This window comes from Elephas maximus, chromosome 10 (genome assembly GCF_024166365.1).
Source record: "Elephas maximus indicus isolate mEleMax1 chromosome 10, mEleMax1 primary haplotype, whole genome shotgun sequence".
Lineage (NCBI taxonomy): Eukaryota > Metazoa > Chordata > Mammalia > Proboscidea > Elephantidae > Elephas > Elephas maximus.
This window is the reverse complement of record NC_064828.1, coordinates 110,290,308-110,314,460: the sequence shown is the minus strand read 5'-3', so window position 1 is coordinate 110,314,460 and position 24,153 is coordinate 110,290,308. Positions and strand designations below refer to the sequence as shown.

General features: G+C 38.6%; 1 protein-coding gene and 1 non-coding gene across 6 annotated transcripts in view; one reads left to right on the top strand and one right to left on the bottom strand.

Annotated features, from left to right (window-relative positions):
- Positions 1-24,153, top strand: part of TRAF3 (TNF receptor associated factor 3) — a 129,719-nt gene that overhangs the window by 50,633 nt on the left and 54,933 nt on the right. For all 5 annotated transcript variants that reach the window (XM_049899657.1, XM_049899658.1, XM_049899653.1 and 2 more), the window contains one exon: positions 19,290-19,412. The gene's annotated coding sequence lies outside the window, so the exon portion shown is untranslated. The remainder of the gene's footprint in view (positions 1-19,289; positions 19,413-24,153) is intronic.
- On the bottom strand, positions 24,018-24,090 carry TRNAK-UUU (transfer RNA lysine (anticodon UUU)). The gene has a single exon. It is a non-coding gene; the product is annotated as a tRNA-Lys (tRNA).

Here is a 24,153-nt window from a genome sequence, read left to right as displayed (position 1 = left end):
GTTCTTCGTGTATGATGTCCTTGATGTCTTTCCACAATTGGTTTGGCCTTCAGTCATTAGTGTTCAACACATCAAATCTCTTCTTGAGAGGGCCTCTAAATTCAGGTCGGATATACTCAAGGCCATACTTTGGCTCTCTTCAATTTACTTTAATTTTCTTCAGTTTCAACTTGAACTTTCCTGTGAGCAATTGATGGTTTTATCCGCAGTCAATTCCTGGCCTTGTTCTGACTGATGATATTGAGCTTTTCCATCGTCTCTTTCCACAGATGTAGTCGATTTGATTCCTGTGTTTTCTATCTGGTGAGGCCCATGTGAATAGCTGTTGTTTATGTTGTTGAAAAAAGGTATTTGCTATGAAGAGGTTGTTGGTCTTGCAGGATTCTATCATTGGATCTTTGGCATTGTTTCTATCACCAAGGCCGTGTTTTCCAACTACCGATCCTTTTTTGTTTCCAGCTTTCGCAGTTCAATCACCAGTAATTATCTGTGCATCGTGATTGTATGTTCAGTCAATTTCAGACTGCAGAAGTTGGTAAAAGTCTTCAATTTCTTCATCTTTGGCCTCAGTGGTTGCTGTGCTTATTTGAGTAATAGTCACATTTACTGATCTGTCTTGTTTGTTGTTGTTGTTAGGTGTTGTCAAGTCGGTTCCGACTCATAGTGATCCGTTGTACAACAGAACAAAACGCTGCCCGGTCCTGCAGCGTCCTCACAATCATTGTTATACTTAAGCCCATTGTTGCAGCCACTGTGTCTATCCATCATGTTGAAGATCTTCCATTTTTTCACTGACCCTCCACTTTAGCAAGCACGATGTCCTTCTCCAGGGACTGGTCTATCCTGGTAGCATGTCAAAAGTATGTGATACGTAGGCTTGCCATCCTTGCTCCTAAGGAACATTTTGGTTATACTTCTTTTAAGGCAGATTTGTTCATTCTTTTGGCAATCTGTTTTATATGCAATTTTTTTTCTCCAGCACTGTAATTCTAAGGCATCAATACTTCTTCGGTCTTCCTTATTCATTGTCCAGCTTTCACATGCATATGATGTGATTGAAAATACCATGGCTTGAGTCAACTACACCTTAGTCTTCAAGGTGACATCTTTGCTTTTTAACACCTCAAAGAGATCTTTTGCAGCAGATTTGCCCAATGCAGTGTGTCGTTTGATTTCTTGACTGCTGCTTCTGTGGGCATTGATTGTAGATCCAAGTAAAATGAAATCCTTGACAACTTCAATCTTTTCTCCGTTTATCATGATGTTGCTCATTGGTCCAGTCGTAAGGATTTTTGTTTTCTTTGTGTTGAGGTGTAATCCATACTGAAGGCTGTGGCCTTTGATCTTCATTAGTAAGTGCTTCAAGTCCTCTTCACTTTCAGCAAGCAAGGTTGTGTCATCTGCATAATGCAGCTTGTTAATGAGCCTTCCTCCAATCCTGATGCCCCAGTCTTCCTTGTAGGCTTATGGATATCATCCTATTACTGACTGCATTGTACTTCAGGATAGATCTTGAAATGTTCTTTTTGAGGATGAATGCAACACCATCCCTCTTTAAGTTGTCATTCCCGGTGTCGTAGACCACATGATCATCCAGTTCAAAATGGCCCATACCAGTCTATTTCAGCTCACTAATGCCTAGGATATCGATGTTTATGTGTTCCATTTCATTTTTGACAATTTCTAATTTTTCCAGATTCACACTGCATACATTCCACGGTCTGGTTATTAATGGATGTTTGCAGCTGTTTCTTCTCATTTTGAGCCTGCCACATCAGCAAATAAAGATCCCGAAAGCTTGACTCCATTCAAGTCATTAAAGTCAACTCTACTTTGAGGAGGCAGCTCTTCCCCAGTCATCTTTAGAGGGCTTTCCAAACTGAGGGGCTCATCTTCCAGCACTATGTCAGACAGTGGTCCGCTGCTGTTCATAAGGCTCTCACTGGCTAATGCTTCTTAGAAGTAGACCACCGGGCCCTTCTTCCTAGCCTGTCTTAGCCCAGAAGCTCAGCTGAAACCTGTCCTCCATGGGTGAACCTGCTGGTATCTGAATACCGGTGACATAGCTTCCAGCATCACAGCAGCACACAAGCCCCCACAGTAAATTTAATATCATAAAATTCTTAGTTAAGAAAGAAGCTTTTTTGTCATCATATTTGAAAACATTTCCTTGCACCTGTGCCTTAGGAAATGAACTAACATTGTAGAGAATATGTGGAAATTGGCTGTATGCATGGAGGTTCTTTTATTCTCACATAGTAAAGAGACAGTTCTTTTTCTCGTGAAGTTCTTTCCTACCAGATTTATTAGATAATAATGGGAGTTGGGAATATTTAGAAAATGAGCTTGCTAATTTTAGAAGGGTGGTAATCCTGCAAAATCAGGAAAGGAAATTTGTTGGTTGATTTGATTTTAATTGAACTGATGTGTTCAGAGACTGGGCACCTACTTTAACCAAACAGTAAATTTACTTGGTAATGGTTGTGGCATCTGGCTGTTTCTAGTGAACCTCATAATGTAAATGGGTTATCACCAGCTATTGTATAACACGGTATTGTTTTGCAGTCGCATTATCTTTGTGTACATACATTTATGTAGTAATTTTAACAAAGTTTTTATGACCTTATAGTACGTTTCCTGTTTGCAGATTGCTTTTGTTTACTAATTTATATTCCTTTGACAGACATTTTATGATCTCCTCTGATGGGTATATGTGAGAACGTGTACATATGAGACATTTGTTGCAAATAGTGGCAAATAATTAAAGCATAATGTCCCGGGTTGAAGCAATCTCTGTTTCTAAGACATCACCAAGGAAGAAAGCGTTTAGTTTGCTGATTCTGATTACGTCCGGTAGTTATAAGGTATTAGTCCAATTCCACTCAGTAAGTAAGTCACTTCTGTTTCCACCATGATGAAATAACAAGGTCCATATTTACCCTCCAAGCAGGACTAGAGGGAGGTGAGTGAGGTGCTTGCCTCCTTGCTTTGGGTGCAAAATTTAAGAGGGCACCAAAAACTCAGCAGTTGAGATAAATAATGTTTTAATGCAACACTTAAAGAAAAGTTTAACGGAAAAACCATGATAAAAATTTGAGTAAAGACAGGATTGATATTAATGATTTTTTCTTTTGTCCCAGGCTCCAACATGACTTGGCATGGCATTGTTATTGACCCTGTCTTTGTTTAAAATTTTGATACCTTGTTCATCATGGAGTTTTTACATTAGTCTGGGTATTTTAAAGTATTGTATTAGAATATTTATCTCGATTACTGAGTTTTTTTGTACACTCTTAAATTTTGTGTCTGAGGCAGGCAAGTTAGGAATGTGTTCCTTGAAATAAGAGAAACAAATGGAATGAGCCCTATGATTACTCCAGTTTACTCCCTAGAGCAGAAGTCTGCAAACCTTTTATTAAGGGCCAGACAGTAATATTTTAGCCTCTGCAGGCCATATAGTCTCTGTCACAATTATTCAGCTCTGCCTTGGTCTAGGGCTGCGTTTGTGCTACAGCACATAAATGAATATATATGCATGTGTTTTAGTAAAATCTTATTTACAAAATGGATGGCAGACTGAATTTGGCCCATAAGCCATAGTTTGCCAAACCTTGGCCAAGAGGCAGGTTCCAGGTTGCAAGGCAGGGAGAAGGAAGCCAAACAGAGCCACTCACCTCACTTAAGTGAGCAAACAGAGCTCAGAGTTCAGGAATGCCAAGGGAGCTAGAGTTTTGGGGCAAAGTATGAGAGTGGAGTAGTCGCTTAGAAACAGTCTCAGAGATCTTGAGAGGGGCCCCAAGAGGCTTTGGCTGAGTACTGATCTGCACATATGTGAGAGGGAAGAACTCTAAGTCAGGAAAAGAATCACCAGAACCCCCGAGACTATCTCCCTCAGATAACCTTTGAACATGGAATTGAAACTATTTCTGTGGGTTATCTTTCTGCCATATAATAGACTGGCTTATAAATTAAACACTGTCGCTTGTGAGTAATGTGATCCCTTAAACAATGAACTATATGAGACCAAACGGTTAACATTTATTCAAAAGCAGAGGTGAGAAGGCAAGGAGGAGAAGGGAAGCTACATCAGTGGAAACAGAACAAACAGAATGGGAAAAATGAGAATGCTGACACATTGTAGAAATTGTAACCAATGGCATGGAACAATTCATGTAAAAATTGTTAAAGGGGAACCTAATTTGCTGCATAAATTTTCATCTAAGATACAGTAAGATATTTAAAAAAAAAAAAGAAAAGCAACAGCAACAACAACCACCACCACCAGGAAGGACTAGATCCAACAATTCTTGAAGTTCACACAGGGCTGGGAATAGTTTGTTCCCACCACCCAGAGTAGAATTATTTAGATCCTTTGGAGGCTTGCTTTTTAATCTTTGTTGGTGGGTTTGGAAGAACGTTTCCATCTAGAGCATCTGATAGATTCTTCAGAAGGATATTGCCCTAGTATTGGAGCCGAATTAGCCCTAGACTAAAAGGCTGCTCTGACCTTTGTATTGATTGACTGATTCAGTTGCTGATTAGAAGTAACTTAACTGTGTTCCTAGAACAAAGCCCAAACTATAAACGGATACAGTGAAATCCAACACTCAACAATGTTAAAAAAAAAAAAATTATTGTCCAACATCTAACAAAAATTTAATCAGGTATGCAAAGAAGCAAGAAAATATATTAACCAAGAGAAAAGTCAATTAATAGAACTGGACAGAGATGGTGAAATTAGCAGGCAAGGGCATTAGAATAACTATTATATATATGCTGCATATGTTCAAGAATGTAGAAGAAAACATAAGCATAATGAATGAAATGAAAAATATAAAAATGGAACTTCTAGAGATGAAAACTACAGTAGATAAACAGCAGACTAGGTACTGCAGAAGAAAAGATTGATGAACTTGACAACATAGCAATAGAAACTATCCAAAATATAGCACAGAGAGAAGGAAACTAAACTAAATTACAGAGCATTAGTGGCCTGTGGGGCAATATAACTCAGACATGTAACTGGAGTCCTCAAAGGAGGAGCAGAAGGAATGGAAACAATATCTGAAAAATCATGACTGAAAAATTTCCAAATTTGATAAAAACTACAAACCAGGAAGCCTTGAAAGTCCAGAGTAGACGTAAAGAAAACCATATCAAGGCATCTCATAATCAAATTGCTGAAAAAACAGTGATAAAGAGAAAAAATTATGGAAAAGCTGCCAGAAGAAAAGAAGGCTTGTTACAGAGGAATGAAGATAAGAATGAGAGCAGACTTCTGGTCAAAAACTGTTCAAGCCAGAAGACAGTGCAGTGGTATTTTTTAAATACTGATGGGAAGAAAAAAAAAAAAAAACCCTGTTAGCTTGGAATTCTGTACCCAGTGAAAGTAACTTTTAAAAATGAAAGTTAAATAAAGAATAATTTGTTAGCTAAGAAAAGTTGAGAGAATTTATTTCCAGAAGAACTGCACTGCAAGAAACATTAAAGAAAGTTCAAGTAAAAGGAAAATGGTACCAGATGGAAATTTGCATGTACGCAAAGAAATTAAAAAACCAGAAATGTTAAATAGATGAATAAATAGTCCTATTTCAAATCTCTTAAAAATAAATGACTATATAAAGCAAAATACAGATGTTTTGTGGAGTTTATTATAATTGTAGAGGTATATAAATGTTAACAATAGCACAAAGGATAGGAGAAATGGAATAAGTATGATATAAGTATGAAGTTGTATAATATTATTTGAAAGTAGACTAACAACTAAAAGATATATATTATATCCAGAAAATTTTTTTTATCGGAAAAAAAATCAACTGCCAATATCAGGAATAAAAAAGGGAATATTATGACAGATCCTACAGACATTGAAAGGATAATAAGGAATCTTATAAATAATTTTATGCCAGTAAATTTGGCAAATTAAGTAAAATGAACAAATTCCTTGAAAAACTCAAACCACTAAAGCTCACTAAAGAAGAAATATATAACAAGCATAACTCTGTTTATTTAAGAAATTGAATTTATAGCTAAGAACTTTGCCTCAAATGGCTTCACTGGTGAATTGTATCAGATACTTCAGGAGGAAATAATACTAATCAGACAGAAACGTTTTCATAAAATAGAAGAGGTGAGAATAGTTCCCAGTTCATTCTATAAGAGCAACATCATCCTGATAGCAAAACTGGACAAAGATGTTAAAACCCAAACCCCAGTGCTGTAAGTAATGAAAAACGCAGAGCAGTAGTTGTCACACACGCAAAAATCCCCAGTAAATTTTTAGCAAATAGAATCCGGCAACATATAAAGAGGATAATATATGAAGACCAAGTGAGGTTTATTTCACCCAGAATGAAAGGTTGGTTTAACATGGGAATATCAATCAATGAAATTCACTATAGTATTAAACCAAAAAGTGAAATCAGAATGGAGCACAGTGGTAGAAATATGGAAAAAGAAAAGGAAGACAGGAAACATAGATAAAATAGTGAGGCCTAACATATGTATAATTGGAGTCTGAGAAGGTGTGAGAGAGAGAGAACAGTGCGAAGCAATCGTTGAAAACATAATGGATGAAAACCAGAAACTATGAAAGATGCTAAACCACACATTCAGAAAGCCTAACAAATGACTGGCAGGATAAATAAAAAGAAATTCATATCTAGTGACATCATAGTGAAACCGCAGAAGACCAAACACAAGGAGAAAACTTACTAGCATTCAGGGTGGAGGGGAGATTACCTACAATTTCTCAACAGCAACAGCAACAATGAAAGCTAAAAAGACAGTGGTATAATAATTATATTGAATGAAAAAATTTTTGGAGGCGGGGCCAAGATGGCGGACTAGGTGGACGCTACTGCAGATCCCTCTTGCAACAAAGACTCGGAAAAACAAGTGAATCGATCACATACATAACAATCTACGAACCCTGAACAACAAACACAGATTTAGAGACGGAGAACAAACAAATACGGAGAGGCAGCGATTGTTTTCAGAGCCTGGAGCCAGCGTACTAGTCAGCGGATTTTCTGGAAAAACTAGTTTCCCAGTGATGGCTCGGAGACAGCAGTCCATATCAAACCACATAAAGAAGCAGACCATGACAGCTTCTCCAACCCCCCAAACAAAAGAATCAAAATCTTTCCCAAATGAAGATACAATCCTGGAATTATCAGATACAGAATATAAAAAACTAATTTACAGAATGCTTCAAGACATCACAAACGAAATAAGGCAAACTGCAGAAAAAGCCAAGGAACACACCGATAAAACTGTTGAAGAACTCAAAAAGATTATTCAAGAACATAGTGGAAAAATCAATAAGTTGCAAGAATCCATAGAGAGACAGCATGTAGAAATCCAAAAGATTAACAATAAAATTACGGAATTAGACAACACAATAGGAAGCCAGAGGAGCAGCCTCGAGCAATTAGAATGCAGACTGGGACATCTGGAGGACCAGGGAATCAACACCAACATAGCTGAAAAAAAATCAGATAAAAGAATTAAAAAAAATGAAGAAACCCTAAGAATCATGTGGGACTCTATCAAGAAGGATAACTTGCGGGTGATTGGAGTCCCAGAACAGGGAGGGGGGACAGAAAACACAGAGAAAATAGTTGAAGAACTCCTGACACAAAACTTCCCTGACATCATGAAAGACGAAAGGATATCTATCCAAGATGCTCATCGAACCCCATTTAAGATTGATCCAAAAAGAAAAACACCAAGACATATTATCATCAAACTCGCCAAAACCAAAGATAAACAGAAAATTTTAAAAGCAGCCAGGGAGAAAAGAAGGGTTTCCTTCAAGGGAGAATCAATAGGAATAAGTTCAGACTACTCAGCAGAAACCATGCAGGCAAGAAGGGAATGGGACGACATATACAGAGCACTGAAGGAGAAAAACTGCCAGCCAAGGATCATATATCCAGCAAAACTCTCTCTGAAATATGAAGGCGAAATTAAGATATTTACAGATAAACACAAGTTTAGAGAATTTGCAAAAACCAAACCAAAGCTACAAGAAATACTAAAGAATATTGTTTGGTGAGAAAACCAATAATATCAGATACCAGCACAATACAAGGTCACAAAACAGAATGTCCTGATATCAACTCAAATAGGGAAATCACAAAAACAAACAAATTAAGATTAATTAAAAAAAAAAATAACAATACACATAACAGGGAATCATGGAAGTCAATAGGTAAAAGATCACAATAATCAAAAAGAGGGACTAAATACAGGAGGCATTGAACTGCCAGATGGAGAGTGATACAAGGTGATATAGAACGATACAAGTTAGGTTTTTACTTAGAAAAATAGGGGTAAATAATAAGGTAACCACAAAAAGGTATAACAACTCCATAACTCAAGAAAAATGTAACGACTCAACTAACATAAAGTCAAACACTATGAAAACGAGGATCTCACAATTTACTAAGAAAAACGTCTCAGCACAAAAAAGTATGTGGAAAAATGAAATTGCCAACAATACACATGAAAAGGCATCAAAATGACAACACTAAAAACTTATTTATCTATAATTACGCTGAATGTAAATGGACTAAATGCACCAATAAAGAGACAGAGAGTCACGGACTGGATAAAGAAACACGATCCATCTATATGCTGCCAACAAGAGACACACCTTAGACTTAGAGACACAAACAAACTAAAACTCAAAGGATGGAAAAAAATGTATCAAGCAAACAATAAGCAAAAAAGAAGAGGAGTAGCAATATTAATTTCTGACAAAATAGACTTTAGACTTAAATCCACCACAAAGGATAAAGAAGGACACTATATAATGATAAAAGGGACAATTGATCAGGAAGACATAACCATATTAAATATTTATGCACCCAATGACAGGGCTGCAAGATACATAAATCAAATTTTAACAGAACTGAAAAGTGAGATAGACACCTCCACAATTATAGTAGGAGACTTCAACACACCACTTTCGGAGAAGGACAGGACATCCAGTAAGAAGCTCAATAGAGACACGGAAGACCTACTTACAACAATCAACCAACTTGGCCTCATTGACTTATACAGAACTCTCCACCCAACTGCTGCAAAATATACTTTTTTTTCTAGCACACATGGAACATTCTCTAGAATAGACCACATATTAGGTCATAAAACAAACCTTTGCAGAGTCCAAAACATCGAAATATTACAAAGCATCTTCTCAGACCACAAGGCAATAAAACTAGAAATCAATAACAGAAAAACTAGGGAAAAGAAATCAAATACTTGGAAACTGAACAATACCCTCCTGAAAAAAGACTGGGTTATAGAAGACATCAAGGAGCAAATAAGGAAATTCATAGAATGCAACGAGAATGAAAATACTTCCTATCAAAACCTCTGGGACACAGCAAAAGCAGTGCTCAGAGGCCAATTTATATCGATAAATGCACACATACAAAAAGAAGAAAGAGCCAAAATCAGAGAACTGTCCCGACAACTTGAACAAATAGAAAGTGAGCAACAAAAGAACCCATCAGGCACCAGAAGAAAACAAATGATAAAAATTAGAGCTGAACTAAATGAATTAGAGAACAGAAAAACAATTGAAAGAATTAACAAAGCCAAAAGCTGGTTCTTCAAAAAAATTAACAAAATTGATAAACCATTGGCTAGACTGACTAAAGAAATACAGGAAAGGAAACAAATAACCCGAATAAGAAACGAGAAGGACCACATCACAACAGAACCAAATGAAATTAAAAGAATCATTTCAGATTACTACGAAAAATTGTACTCTAACAAATTTGAAAACCTAGAAGAAATGGATGAATTCTTGGAAAAACACTACCTACCTAAACTAACGCATTCAGAAGTAGAACAACTAAATAGACCCATAACAAAAAAAGAGATTGAAACAGTATTCAAAAAACTTCCAACAAAAAAAAGCCCTGGCCCGGACGGCTTCACTGCAGAGTTCTACCAAACTTTCAGAGAAGAGTTAACACCACTACTACTGAAGGTATTTCAAAGCATAGAAAAGGACGGAATACTACCCAACTCATTCTATGAAGCCACCATCTCCCTGATACCAAAACCAGGTAAAGACATTACAAAAAAAGAAAATTACAGACCTATATCCCTCATGAACATAGATGCAGAAATCCTCAACAAAATTCTAGCCAATAGAATCCAACAACACATCAAAAAAATAATTCACCCTAATCAAGTGGGATTTATACCAGGTATGCAAGGCTGGTTTAATATCAGAAAAACCATTAATATAATCCATCACCTAAATAAAACAAAAGATAAAAACCACATGATCTTATCAATTGATGCAGAAAAGGCATTTGACAAAGTCCAACACCCATTTATGATAAAAACTCTTACCAAAATAGGAATTGAAGGAAAATTCCTCAACATAATAAAGGGCATTTTTTTTTTTTATGCAAAGCCAACAGCCAATATCACTCTAAATGGAGAGAACCTGAAAGCATTTCCCTTGAGAACGGGAACCAGACAAGGATGCCCTTTATCACCACTTTTATTCAACATCGTACTTGAAGTCCTAGCCAGGGCAATTAGGCTAGACAAAGAAATAAAGGGTATCCGGATTGGCAAGGAGGAAGTAAAGTTATCACTATTTGCAGATGACATGATCTTATACACAGAAAACCCTAAGGAATCCACCAGAAAACTACTGAAACTAATAGAAGAGTTTGGCAGAGTCTCAGGTTATAAAATAAACATACAAAAATCACTTGGATTCCTCTACATCGACAAAAAGAACACCGAAGAGGAAATAACCAAATCAATACCATTCACAGTAGCCCCCAAGAAGATAAAATACTTAGGAATAAATCTTACCAAGGATGTAAAAGACCTATACAAAGAAAACTACAAAGCTCTACTACAAGAAATTCAAACGGACATACTTAAGTGGAAAAACATACCTTGCTCATGGATAGGAAGACTTAACATAGTAAAAATGTCTATTCTACCAAAAGCCATCTATACATATAACGCACTTCCGATCCAAATTCCAATGTCATATTTTAAGGGGATAGAGAAACAAATCACCAATTTCATATGGAAGGGAAAGAAGCCCCGGATAAGCAAAGCATTACTGAAAAAGAAGAAGAAAGTAGGAGGCCTCACTCTACCTGATTTCAGAACCTATTATACAGCCACAGTAGTCAAAACAGCCTGGTACTGGTACAACAACAGGCACATAGACCAATGGAACAGAATTGAGAACCCAGATATAAATCCATCCACGTATGAGCAGCTGATATTTGACAAAGGACCAGTGTCAGTCAATTGGGGAAAAGATAGTCTTTTTAACAAATGGTGCTGGCAGAACTGGATATTCATTTGCAAAAGAATGAAACAGGACCCATACCTCACACCATGCACAAAAACTAACTCCAAGTGGATCAAAGACCTAAACATAAAGACTAAAACGATAAAGATCATGGAAGAAAAAATAGGGACAACCCTAGGAGCTCTAATACAGGGCATAAACAGAATACAAAACATTACCAAAAATGATGAAGAGAAACCAGATAACTGGGAGCTCCTAAAAATCAAACACCTATGGTCATCTAAAGACTTTACCAAAAGAGTAAAAAGACCACCTACAGACTGGGAAAGAATTTTCAGCTATGACGTCTCAGACCAGCGCCTGATCTCTAAAATCTACATGATTCTGTCAAAACTCAACCACAAAAAGACAAACAACCCAATCAAGAAGTGGGCAAAGGATATGAACGAACACACATTACACTAAAGAAGATATTCAGGCAGCCAACAGATACATGAGAAAATGCTCTCGATCATTAGCCATTAGAGAAATGCAAATTAAAACTACGATGAGATTCCATCTCACACCAACAAGGGTGGCATTAATCCAAAAAACACAAAATAATAAATGTTGGAGAGGTTGCGGAGAGATTGGAACTCTTATACACTGCTGGTGGGAATGTAAAATGGTACAACCACTTCGGAAATCCATCTGGCATTATCTTAAACAGTTAGAAATAGAACTACCATACAACCCAGAAATCCCACTCCTGGGAATATACCCTAGAGATACAAGAGCCTTCACACAAACAGATATATGTACACCCATGTTTATTGCAGCTCTGTTTACAATAGCAAAAAGCTGGAAGCAACCAAGGTGTCCATCAATGGATGAATGGGTAAATAAATTGTGGTATGTTCACACAATGGAATACTACGCATCGATGAAGAACAGTGACGAATCTCTGAAACATTTCATAACATGGAGGAACCTGGAAGGCATTATGCTGAGCGAAATTAGTCAGAGGCAAAAGGACAAATATCGTATAAGACCACTATTATAAGATCTTGAGAAATAGAAAAAACGGAGAAGAACACATACTTTTGTGGTTACGAAGGGGGGAGGGAGGGAGGGAGGGAGAGGGTTTTTTATTGATTAATCAGTAGATAAGAACTGCTTTGGGTGAAGGGAAAGACAACACTCAATACATGGAAGGTCAGCTCAATTGGACTGGACCAAAAGCAAAGAAGTTTCTGGGATAAAATGAATGCTTCAAAGGTCAGCGGAGCAGGTGCGGGGGTCTGGGGAAAATGGTTTGAGGGGACTTCTATGTCAATTGGCAAAATAATTCTATTGTGAAAACATTCTGCATCCCACTTTGAAATGTGGCGTCTAGGGTCTTAAAGGCTAACAAGCGGCCATCTAAGATGCATCACTTGGTCGCAACCCACCTGGAGCAAAGGAAAATGAAGAACACCAAGGTCACACAACAACTAGGAGCCCAAGAGACAGAAAGGGCCACATGAACCAGAGACCTACATCATCCTGAGACCAGAAGAACTAGTTGGTGCCCGGCCACAATCGATGACTGCCCTGATAGGGAGCACAACAGAGAACTCGTGAGGGAACAGGAGATCAGTGGGATGCAGATCCCAAATTCTCATAAAAAGACCACACTTAATGGTCTGACTGAGGCTAGAGGAATCCCGGCGGCCATGCTCCCCAGACCTTCTGTCGGCACAGGACAGGAACCATCCCTGAAGATAACTCATCAGACATGATAGGGACTGGTCAGCGGGTGGGAAAGAGATGCTGATGAAGAGTGAGCTAATTATATCAGGTGGACACTTGGGAGTGGGTTGGCAGCTCTTGTCTGGAGGGGGGATGGGAGGATAGAGAGAGAGGGAAGCTGGCAAAATTGTCACGAAAGGAGAGACTGAAAGGGCTGACTCAATAGGGGAAGAGCAAGTGGGAGTACGGAGTAAGATGTATGTAAACTTATATGTGACAGACTGAGTGGATTTGTAAACGTTCACTTGAAGCTTAATAAAAGTTAATTAAAAAAAAAAAAATTTTGTACCCGGCCAAAATATCCTTCAAGAACAAAGATGTTTACAGACAGACAAAAGAGTTTGGCACCAAGCAGAAGGAAAATTACTCTAGATAGGTCTGAACTACAAGAAGGAATGAAGAGCAAAGCAAGTAGTGTATAAGTAGGTGTTACAGATTGAATTATACTCCCCAAAAAGACAGGTTGAAGCCCTAATCCCTGTACCTATAAATGTGACCCTGTATGGAAATAGAGGTTTTTAATGTTAACTAGGTCCTGCTAGAGCAGGGCAAGTCCCAAACCTAAGCTCTTCTGAGTGGTATCTTATAACAGACACACAGGGAATAGAAACTGCAGGAAGATCAATGTACAAGTCAAGGAATGCCTGGGGCTACTGACAAGGAAAGCCCCTCTCTGACAGTCGATGCCCTGATTTGGGCTTCTAGCCTCAAAACTATGAGACAATAAATTCTGTTGATTAAAGCCACCCACTTGGGACATTTTTGTTATGACAGCACTAGAAAACAAAGATAGTAGGTATATTTAAATGACTTAATAATGACTTACAGGTTTTAAATATATACACATATGTATATACACATGACAGAAGTTTATAAGTTGTAAATATGGTAAGTGGAGTCAGTGTTTTAAGGTTCCCAGAGAAGGGTAAAGCATATTGGTTAACACTGAACTTTGGTAAGTCAACTGCAGATTATAATTTCTCTAGAAGAGTAGAAATAGAGTATGTAACTTCCAGATTAATGGGGAGTGGTGACTGGAATGATAAGAAATCATCAAAAAGAAGGCAAATGGAAAGTCCCTGGTAACATAGTCGATTTAAATATAAATATGAGTAAGGACTTCCAGTGTAAATAGACTGAGTGTTCCCATTAAAAGATGAAGATGTCAAATTGGATTTTTAAAAACTCCAATTATATGCTGTTTCGAAGGCACCCGTCTAAAACAAGGATTCAGAAACGTTGAAGGTAAAATGATGGAAAAAGATAAACCATGCAAATATTAACCAAAAGCAGGATTGTATAGTTTCAGACAAAATATACTTTAAGGCAAAAAGCAGTACTACAGACAAGGGCCATTTTATGTTACGGGGTGAGTAACTCTACTTGCTGTAACAAAAACCTGAACGTTTCAGTAGCTTGTTGTGAACATGTTCATTTCTTGCTCACACAAAGTCCAATGAGATAGTCCTAGTTGGCAGATTGCTTTCCACATAGTCGTTGAAGGATTCAAGTTTCTTCTCCCTTGTGACTCCACCATCTCCTAGGACATTGGAGTATTTTGCACGATCCTTTTCATTTGGGGAAGAGAGAGTGTAGAGAATCATGTAAGTGGTCATGGGCCAGGCCTGGAGGTGTACATTTCTTAGGTTCACATCCCATTCATCAGGCCTCGAGTTGTATAACCAAACTTAACTTCAAGGGAGACTGGGAAATATAATTTAGCTCTGTGTCCAGGAGGTAATTAGTGAACACGTAGTCTCTACCACATTTTGTAATGATAAAAAGCAATCCAAAGGAAATCATAACAATTTTAAATGTAGATGAGCAGAATAATACGACTTCACAATATATGATGTAGAAATTGACATGCATCCCAGGAAAAATAGACAAATTTATAATCATAGTGGAGATTTCAATAAACATCTCAATAATTGATGGAACAAGCAGGAAAAACTCCTTCCCCTCCCCCCTCCCTCAAAAAGATCTGTAAAGACAAGTTTTAAACAGGACTAATAACCTTGGTCTAATGTACACAAATAGAACATTCTATCTAAAAACTGTAACATATACTTTATTTTAAAGCAAACATAGGGCATTTATTAAAAAGTTGCCCAATACTAGGCCATAGTACAAGTCTCAATAAATTTCAAAGCACTGAAATAATACAGGTTATAATCTCTAACCATGGTGAAATTAATCTATAAATCAGTAACAAAAAGATAATTATAAAATCCCCAGGAGTTTAAAAATAAATATTTTAGAATAACCTATGGCTCAAAGAGGATGATGTAATGGAAGTTAGCAGATATTTTTAACTGAATGATAATGAAAGTACTGTATATCAGAATTTGTGGAATTTGCAAAAGCTGGACACTGAACAAGGAAGACCAAAGAAGAATTGATGCATTTGAGTTGGCGAAGAATATTAAATATACCGTGGACTGCCAGAAGAACAAACAGATCTGTCTTGGAAGTACAGCCAGAATGCTCCTTAGAAGCAAGGATGGCGAGACTTCATCTCACGTACTTTGGACATGTTATCAGGAGGGCCAGTCCCTGGAGAGGGACATCATGCTTGGTAAAGGAGGTCAACGAAAAAAAGGAAGACCCTTTCAAGGAGATGGATTGACGCAGTGGCTGCTGAAACAGCAACAATTGTGAGGATGGCACAGGACCAGGCAGTGTTTTGTTCTGTTGTGCGTGGGGTCACTATGAATTGGAACCGACTCGACAGCACCTGACAACAACGTAACAAAATTTGTAGAATGAAGCTGTGCTTAGAGGAAAATATATAGCCTTAAAAAAATAGCCTTAGAAAAGAAGAAAAGCTCAAAATTAATAGGCTAAACATCAGAATTGGAAACGACTATTAAAAAAGGCCAGAAGAACATAATAACAACCAGAATTAATCAAATGGAGAACTTAAGGAAGAAAAGACCAACAAAACAACAAAGTTGTTTGTTTGAAGAGTCTAACAAAATTGACAGACCTCTGATGAAACTGGTAAGGAAAAAAAAACAGAGGCATAAATAAATGAAATGAAAAATAGAAATCACAATGGATTCATTAGACTAAAAATATCATAAAAGGATATTATAAATAGCATCATGCCAGTATATTTGAAAATTTAGATAAAATTTCTTGCAAAATACAATTTACTAAAAGCGACTGAAGAGGAAATAGAAAACCTTGAATAATCCTATAACCACTTTAAAATTTCAATCAGTAATTACAAATTTTGGGGCACAGATGGCTCCATTTTATATTCTACCAGACTTTCAAAAGGAAGAAATCATTCCAGTTTTACCCAAACACTTCCTGAGACTAAAACGGATTGCTGCTTCCTAATACGTTTTATGTGGTTACCATAGCTTTATTACTAAGGCCTGACAAGGATAGTATATTCAGTGCAGTGTTTATAGTGGACACGTAAATTACAGCTATTGGTTTTTAGCTCTTTTGCCAAAGAAACATTCAGGCCTACCTTGCTCATTTGTCAAGAACTGCAGTCCAGGTTTGGGTGATAAATGGCTTAGAAGTATAAAGCTGAGGGTGGAAGAATTTGGGGAATATGTGTATACTTGCATATATGTGCACTGTAAATATGACCTGTACATTTTCCTGGAAACCCTGGTGGCATAGTGGTTAAGTGCTATGGCTGCTAACCAAAAGGTCGGTGGTTCGAATTCACCAGGTGGTCCTTGGAAACCGTATGGGGCAGCTCTACTCTGTCCTGTAGGGTCAGTGTGAATCGGAATTGACTCAACGGCAGCGGGTTTGGTTTTGGTATGCAGTTTCTTGAGTAGATTGAAGCTCATGTTTTTAAATATGTGATTCTATCAGTGAGGGCTCATTGTGATGTAAATTTTAGAAAACTTGACTGTAGCTGTTTTAATTAAAAATAGAACTTAATGACTGACCTAAATCTTAGGTAGGGCTGGCTGCAGATGTTTCTGTTTGGTCGGTTTCTCCCCCAGCATCTTCCTCTGGATTTACTCTGTTCTCAGGCAGGACCTTCACTCATACTTGCCAGATGGCAGCATCAGCTCCAGACTTCTATGTGCTCGTGTTCAAATTCTTTGGGAAAGAACGAGACTTTCTCTTAGGCCCAGAGGGTGAAGAAAAGACTTTGTTAGTTATGACTTGGTGGGTTGTGTGTTTATAGAGATGAGCCTATCTCTGCCCAGAAGAGGATGCTCTGATTGGCCAGGTCCATCAACAAGGGAATAGATACATAAGTTATGGTGTATTTATGCAATGGCTTGTTACACAGCAATGAAAATAAACTACAGGTACATCAACAATGTCAGGCAAAAAAAAAAAAGACAAGGCAAAAGAATACATACAATATGATCCCATTTGTATAAAATTCAAAAGCGGATGAAAATAAAGTATATATGTTAGGGCTGCATACCTACAAAGCTCTAAAGAAAAGCAAGGAAATGAGAATCATAAAAGTTAGGGCCGTTGTTTCTAGGTGCCATCGAGTTGATTTTGGCTCATAGTGACCCCATGTGACAGAGTAGAACTGCCTTCCCCATAGGATTTTCTATGCTGTAATCCTTTTTTTTTTTTTTGTGCTTTAAGTGAAAGTTTACAAATACAGTCAGTCTCTCACACAAAAATTTATATATACTTTGCTATATACTCCAAGTATTTGGTGGCATAGCGCTTAAGTGCTACAGCTGCTAACCAAAAGGTTGGCAGTTCATATCGTCAGGCGCTCGTTGGAAACTCTATGGGGCAGTTCTACTCTGGCCTCTAGGGTCACTATGAGTCAGAATTGACTTGATGGCAGTGGGTTTTTTTGGGTTTATACTCCAAGTTGTTCTCCCCCTAATAGGACAGCAAACTACTTCTTTTCACTCTCTATTTTCATGTCCATTCGGCCAGCTTCTGACCCCTCTGCCCTCTCACCTCCGATCCAGACAGGAGCTGCCTGCATAGTGTCATGTGTCTACTTGATCCAAGAAGCTCATTCCTCACCACTATCATTTGCTATCCCATAGTCCAGTCCAATCCCTGTCTGAAGAGTTGGCTTTGGGAATGGTTCCAGTCTTGGACTAACAGAAGGTCTGGGGACCATGACCTCCGACCATTAAGTCTGGTCTTTTTACAAGCATTTGAGGTCTGCATACCGCTGCTTGCCTGCACCCTCAGGGGTTCTCTGTTGTGTTCCCTGTCAGGGCAGCCATTGGTTATAGCTGGGCACCATCTAGTTCTTTTGGTCTCAGGCTGATGTAGTCTCTGGTTTATGTAGCCCTTTCTGTCTCTTGAGCTCATAATTCCCTTGTGTCTTTGGTGTTCTTTGTTCTCCTTTGCTCCAGGTGGGTTGAGACCAATTGATGCATCCTAGATGGCCACTTGCTAGCATTTAAGACCCCAGATGCCACACCCCAAAGTGGGATGCAGAAAATTTTCTTAACAGATTTTATTATGCCAGTTGACCTAGATGTCCCCTGAAACCCTGGTTCCTAGGCTGTAATCTTTATGGGAGCAGATCATTGGGTCTTTTCTCCCATGGAGCTGCTGGGTGAGTTTGAACCACCGACCTTTCGGTTAGCAGCCAAGTGCTTAACCATTGTGCCACCCAAGCCTGCCTGTTGCCAGTGAGTCGATTCCAACTCGTAGCAACCCTACAGGATAGAGTAGAACTGCCCCTTAGGGTTTCCAAGGAGTAGCTAGCTGGTGGATTCGAATTGCCGATCTTTATGCTTAGCAGGCAGTATCTTAACCACTGTGCCACCAGGGCTCCATTGTGTCACCAGGGCTCCTTAAAAGTTAGAGTAGTAGTTATATAGAGGAGAGAAAGGGATTCGGGACCAGAGAGGGGCATCCAGCCTTCCTGGGGTACTGGCAGTGCTCTGTTCCTTGGCCTGGGGGGTGGTTGCACTGGTGTTTATATGCTAACTGTTCATGAAACTATACATATATAGTTCCTCTGCTTTTCTATATGTGTATAATATTTCATGATAAAAGTGATTTAAAAATGAAAATAATGTGAAAATATGCAGATTTTGTAATTCAGGTCCAACTAAAAAAAAATGTGGATAACTCAAACCACATCTGCACCTAGCGTGGTTAAAATGTTTGATCTTAAACTCCTTACTTGGTCATTTTATGGAAATTTACATTTTGAAATTCTATTTTGAAAAGCCTTTTAAGTTCGGCAGATGAGAGTTGACCACGTGTTATGCTTCCTCCCTAGATAAGGGACCCCACTGCTTTGTTTGAAGGAGGACAAGGTTGACACTGTTGACATCTCTCTTTATTGAAGTCTCCTACTCCCAGCCAAGCGTGGACAAACCTTCTGACAGCATATGACACACAGGTATGTCACTAGGAGATGTGAATCTGCGTAGATTTCCTCCTTCTACTGTTACTTCTTTGCATAAAAATAATTAACTTCAGAAGCATCCTGAGCTTGCCCCTTTGGGGCTTTAGCAATTTTTTTCTTTCACAGATGCATTTGCTTATCTTCTTCATACATGACACACTGTTTTGACTTGTGTCTGATCTCGTTTTTATTTTTCATTTTCTCAACCAACATTAAACTTTGAGAATAGTAGACACTACACCTTATGACCCAGTGTCTTAGTCTCCTTAGGGCTGCAGTAACAAAATACCGTAAAGTGGGTAGCTTTAAGGAACAGAAATTTATCGTCTCCCAGTTCTGGAGGCTAGGAGTTTGAACTCAGGGCGACAGGAGGGCCATACCCTCTCTGGGGACTTTAGGGGAAGGTCCTTCCTTGTCTCTTCCAGCTTCTGGGAGCCCCAGGCATCTCTGGCATTCTTTGGCATGTAGATGGATTTTTACATGGAGTCTTCCCCCTGTGAGACTCTCTCTGTGTCTGTTCTCCCCTCTATAAGACACCACTCAGAAGGGGTTAGGACGTCGAAGAGAGAACCTATTCCCAAACAGGTTATACAGGGTTTAGGACTTCAGCGTATCTTTTGCAGTTAGTTGATATGTCTCTGGTCTCTTTTAACCTTTTGTGGGGGACACAATTCAGTCCATAACACCCAGTCATCATTAATAAGTTTTTGAAAACCAGGAGTAGTGGGCACACATCTCTGCCTCAGAGGCCAGCCTCTGAAGCTCCGAGCCCCACATCCCCTAGAAGGAGGCCCAGTACAGGAAAGGTGCCACCTGGCTGATGGAGAAACCCCGTGTCTGCTGAGAACTGCATCTTTTGACACATGAACTCTTTGCTCTTTAACCGTCTTTCTCTAGGAGTTTGAAAGGAAACAAAATACCCTGTGTTTTAACCTCTAATTTGTGGTTTAGTGGCATTTTATACTTGAAATTAAGAATTCTTTAATATGGTAGAACATTAAAATGGGTTTGAAATGTTGACATCCAAAGTGAAATTTAATACATAGTTCTTTTTAATACATTGAAAAGTATCAAGAAAGCTGATATTTAAAATTTCATCCATGATCACAGTACTATTCAGTTTTCCCCAGTAGTCTCAATTTTTTTTTACAGTTTGTTTGATGCAAGATCCAAACAATTGCAGTTAATTGATATGTCTCTTACCTCTTTTAATCAATAGATTGCTTCCTCCCAGTTTCTTTTTTTCCTTGCATTTTTTTTGTTGGAAAATCCAAGCTATTTGCCCTATAGATAAAAGTTTCCGTATTTTTAATTTTGCTGCTTGCATTTAAAATGTTCCTCTGTCACCCATATTTCCTGTAGAATGATGGGTGGATCTGGAGACTTGACCACATCCAGGCTCAGCCTTTAAGCATGAACTCCCTGTCCCTAGGGGTAGTATGTGCTCCCCTCCGCCCCCCGCCCCGCAAGGCTCACAAGGTCTGATTGTTTCTTTTGTGGTGTTAGCTGCCTGAGATGATCCTTGCTGACATTCAGAATTCATTGTTCTTGTTATTAATTGCTGTCCAGTTAGCTCTGACGTATGGCAACCTCATGTATAACAAGAAGAAATGTTACCCAGCCCTGCCCCATCTTCATGGTCGTGGTATGTTTGAGTCCATGGTTGTCACTGTTGTGTCAGTCCATCTTACTGAGGGTTTCCCTTGTTTTTTGCTGACCTTCCACTTTGCCAACTATGGTGTCTTTTTCTAGTGATTGGTCTGTCCTGATGACGTGTCCAAAGTAAGTCAGCTAAGATCTCATCATCCTCATTTCTAAGGAGCATTCTGGTTATATTTCTTCTAAGACTGATTTGTTCATTTTTCTGGTAGTCCACGGTATATTCGGTATTCTTTGCCAGCACCACAGTTCAGATGCATCAATTATTCTTCCATCTTTCTTTTTCATTGTCCAGCTTCCGCATACATATGAAGCAACAGGAAAGACCATGGCTAGGGTCAGGTGCACCTTAGTCATCAAAGTGATGTCTTTGCTTTTTAAAACTTTAAAGAGGTCCTTTGCAGCAGATTTTCTCAATGCAGTATGTCATTTGACTTCTTGACCGTTGCTTCCATGACATTGATTGTTGATCTAAGTAGAATGAAACCTTTGACAGCTTCACTTTTTTCTCCATTTGGAGGTTGCAAAATGATGATACTCTTAATTTTGTCGTTTACTCTTCCTTGATAAACTGTCATACTTTGGAGAGAGAAATTATCAACTACTTGTTACCCTAAGGGACAGTTAGTATAGGGAGGGCAGAATAGATGCTTGACTCTTTCTCCTTACTTGTCAGTTCTCAAAAGAACAAGATGGTCCCAGAGCATACTTGCAAAGTGACCAATGACTGTTTTAAGTATCAGTATAAGCTCATTAATTTAAACATACATGTTTTAATCCGTTGCCATTATTATTCTTTTCCGGCCCCCTCCCCCCCGCATCACCGTTAGTCAATTCTGACTCATGGGACCTTACAGGACAGGGAGAACTGCTCCATAGAGTTTCCAAGGCTATAATTTTTTTTTTTTTTTTTTATGTTTCAGTGTTTTTTTTATTGTGCTTTAGGTGAAAGTTTGTGGAGCAAATTAGTTTCTCATTAAACGGTTAATACACAGATTGTTTTGTGACATTGGTTGCCAACCCCACAATGTGTCAATACTTTCCCCCTTCTCCACCCCAGGTTTCCTGTTACCATTCGTCCAGTTTTCCTGTCCCTTTCTGCCTTCTCATCTTTGCTTCTGGGCTGGCGTGCCTGTTAGTCTTGTATACATGATTGGACTATGAACCACGTTCCTCACCTGTGTTATTATTGTTCTTATAGACCTGTCTAATCTTTGGCTGAAGGATGAAGTTAAAAGGGTGTCTGGGGCGGGGGGCGTACTCTAAGGGTTTCTCCAGCCTCTGTCAGACCAGCAAGCCTTGTCTTTTGTGTGTGTGTATGAATTTGAATTTTGCTCTACAATTTTCTCCCACTCTGTCTGGGACCCTCTATTATAATCCCTGCCAGAGCAGTGGGTGGTTGTAATTGAGCACCATCTAGTTGTTCTGGGCTCAATCTGGTAGAGGTTGTGGTAGTTGTGGTCCATTAGCCCTTTAGACTAATCTTTCCCTCATGTCTTTGATTTTCTTCATTCTCCTTTACACTAGCTGGAATGGGACCAGTAAATGTATCTTAGATGGCTGCTTGCAGGCTTTTAAGGCCCCGGATGCTACAGTTGGATATAGAACATTTTCTTTGTAAGCTATATTATGCCAGTTGAGCCAGATATCCTCTGAGACCATGGTCCCCAGACCTCAGCCTAGTGGCTCAGTCCCTCAGGATATTTGGATGTGTCTGTGAAGCTTCTATGACTTTGCCCTGGTCAGGTTGTGCTGACTTCCCCAATATTGTGTGCTGTCTTACCCTTTATCCAAGTTACCACTTACCTAGTTAGTGTTTTTCCCTCTCCACCGCTCCCCTCCCTAGTAACCATCAAAGATTGTTTCTTTCTGTGTGGAAACATTTTTGTGTGTTTTATAACAGTGGTCTCATACAATATTTGTCCTTTTGTGATTACTTATTTTCACTTAGCATAATGCACTCCAGGTTCATCCATGTTGTGAGATGCTTTGCAGATTCATATTGTTCTTTATCATTTTGTAGCATTCCACTGTGTGTATGTACCACGGTTGGTTTATTCATTCATCTGTTGTTGGGCACTTAGGTTGTTTCCATCTTTTTGCTGTTGTAAATAATGCTACAGTGAACATGGGTGTGCATATGTCCATTTGTGGGACAGCTCTTGTTTTTCTAGGATATATTCCTAGGAGTGGGATTGGTGGACCATATGGTATTTCTATTTCTAGCCTTTTAAGGAAGCACCATATCATTTTCCAAAATAGTTGTACCATTTTGCATTCTCACCAACGGTGCATAAGAGTTCCAGTCTCCCTGCAACCTCTCCAACGTTTGTTTTCGGGTTTTTTTTTTTTTTGATTCGTGCCAGTAATGTTGGGGTGAGATGGTATCTCATTGTAATTTTGATGTGCGTTTCTGTAACGCCTAGGGATCATGAGCATTTCCTCATGTGTCTGTTAGTTGCCTGAATGTCTTCTTTGGTGAAGTGTCTGTTCCTATCCTTTGCCAATTTTTAATTGATTTATTTGTCTTTTTATTGTAGAGGTGTTAGATTTTCCAATAGATTTTAGAGATCAGACCAAAAACCTTTTCCCAGTCTATAGGTGCTTTTTTTACTCTTTTGGTGAAGTCTTTTGATGAGTGTGTTTAATTTATAGAAGATCCCATTTATCTAGCTTACCTTCTGGTGTTTGTGTATTGTTAATTATGGTTTGTATCCTGTTTATACCCCTAGTGTTGACCCTATATTTTCTTTCCATGATCTTCATAGTTTTTGATTTTATATTTAGGTCTTCGATCCATTTTGAATTAGTTTTTGTGTATGCTGTGAGGTATGGGTCCTGTTTCATTTTTTTTACGGATGGACATCCCAGTTTTGCCAGCACCATTTGTTAAAACCACTTAACCACTACACCACCAGGGTTTATTTATAATGAGAATAATGCTTGAACAGGGACTTGAACCCTGGACCCTCAGATTAAAAGTCTGACACTTTACCAACCGAGCCACCGAAGCTCCTAATGAACATCAAAAACCACAGCCTTCAGTATGGATTACAGCTCAACATAAAGAAAACAA